Below are 2,262 nucleotides of genomic sequence, written 5' to 3' on the forward strand. Positions count from 1 at the left end.
TGTGTGTGTGTGTGTGTGTGTGTGTGTGTGTGTGTGTGTGTGTGTGTGTGTGTGTGTGTGTGTGTGTGTGCGCGCGCGCGCGCATGTCCTCCCTGCAGTAAAGCGCATTTTATTGGAGTTAACACTAAGGTCAAATAAAGCAGATTTATTTCTATGGATTACTAGCACTCTGCTAGCCAGTCCATAAAACAGAAACCAATCACTGACACACACACACTCACTCACACGAAGGACTGTGCGGCAGAGATATCATTGCTACTGTGTGAAAGAGCCACTATGAGAATAAAGTGTTATGTTTAGCCATTTTAGCCCTGAAGACCCACAAAGACCTTAAAGTGATTCCAGCTTTTTAAAGTAGGACAGCCTCTCTCATCACCTCACAACCTTTTCATTTTTACTCTTCTGCTAGTACACACTGTCAGTGTTTTGTGCAGAAATCCATTTGCAAGTCCTTTTCATGGCTTTTTTATGTGTTACTTCAATACAGTGCAACACTGTGGACACTGGAGTTGGATGTTTGCTGAAATATGATGATTAGGGTAGAATCATATTTTTAATATCCACTTATTGCTAAAGACTTTCAGATTTTCTGAGTTTCTGAAGGATATGAAAAAAACAAGTGAATAAGATTATTATTATTATTAGGTTGAATCAAACAGGTCTTAAAAATTAAAAGCACTTTTCTTTTTTACTAATATCCCATTCATGCAGCATCACGGGCGCAGAGGTAGGTTGCAACAAACCAAGTGACACAAAATGAATATGGCACATGTCCATTTTCAGGTCAGGAGCTAAGTAGGATTGTTGTATAGCAGCTGTGCAGCTGTGATGAATGATTAATTGATTTTCAATTAAGAGCTGCAAAAATGGTGCTTCTAAACTTTGAGTTGCATCAGCTTCTAGATTTTTCTTTCTTTGTCAAGAGTACGATAGCTCATAAAAATTGATCTGCTGGTCATCTATGCATGTGCATGTGTGGTCAGCAGTTTGAATGTCTTTGTTATACCAAGCACAACTACAAAAAGCCTCATACCCAGAGACTAGAAATATTATTGAGACGAGGAATAAAAGCCTTGAGGCCATCCTAGTGGGGTTATACATTAAGAGACAACCTTTTTTAGTGATCTTGTAAAAGAAAAGCTGTCTCGGACATCGTGGACATCTGGCATGCTATGTAGGGAACTGATGGACTATTCAGACCACGACTGTGATCTTATTAATCTGATTTAGCAAGCACGCTTTCTGACAATATGGAGACTCCATGGTTAAGAGAATGTGAAGGCGTAGTATCGATACTTTTAAAACGTCTTGATCATTGAGCCAGAGTTACTTATGCCATGTTCATGCTATATGAAATATGTGATAGAAATCCAAGAGAAGCTCAATAGGTTTTATTTTCAGTCATCCTACCACCTTCCACAGTATTTATTTCAAAGGCAGACAGTGTCTTTGGCTAAACTAACTGCTTGAGAACACAGAGAGAGAGAGATCACTGAGCTGTGACTTCCACCAATAAAAACTCATCTGGCCCCACAGCTTCACTCCAGCCGTGGGGTTTCCACAGGGATCACTAAAATGACCTTCAGTCAGGTGGGGAAGCAAAGGTGAAGTCTCCCTTCTGTCAATCTGAATCTGCCCGTCAGTCCATTCATCCATACTTTGAAACAATTTAATTTAAAACAAAAGTTTCCAAAATTCAGAAATGACAACATGACAAACCTACAGAATAATGAGCAATATAATACGAATAAGAGTCGCTGACTTCAGTCTTTGTTACGCTTGTTCAGCATGAATATGTCACAAATAATGCTGAATTTCACAACTGAGGCAGTTTGAAAAAATAACATCCACTGTGTTATTTTCCATCCGTCATGACTTTTTTAGATTTTTGATAGAATAAGCCAGCCAGAGGAGTCAGAGTTTACACTGTGAGCACAGCAAACATCCAAACCTGCCCATAAGGCCTCCGGACGAAAATAAAGATCACTAGAAGAGTGCTTTTACTGTGAAGGGACAAATACAATTAAACCTCTAACAGTTGATTCCTGCAGGTTTATAGATAGTTTTATACCATCAGGGATAAGAAGATTCCCCAAGAGTTTCACTGCAAACATGCATGATTATAGGCAAATATATGTTTGTTTGCTTGGATTTCTTTGTTCTGTTTTGTTTTTTGATTGTCTGTTTATTTAAAAGCTAAACATATCTTCCTTTCTGCTAAAAACTCCCAGTTTGAAGTCTCAGACCAAAGCCAAGACAACC

The sequence above is a fragment of the Haplochromis burtoni genome, unplaced genomic scaffold, assembly GCF_018398535.1.
Source record: "Haplochromis burtoni strain Fernald_Lab_line unplaced genomic scaffold, NCSU_Asbu1 Contig_562, whole genome shotgun sequence".
Lineage (NCBI taxonomy): Eukaryota > Metazoa > Chordata > Actinopteri > Cichliformes > Cichlidae > Haplochromis > Haplochromis burtoni.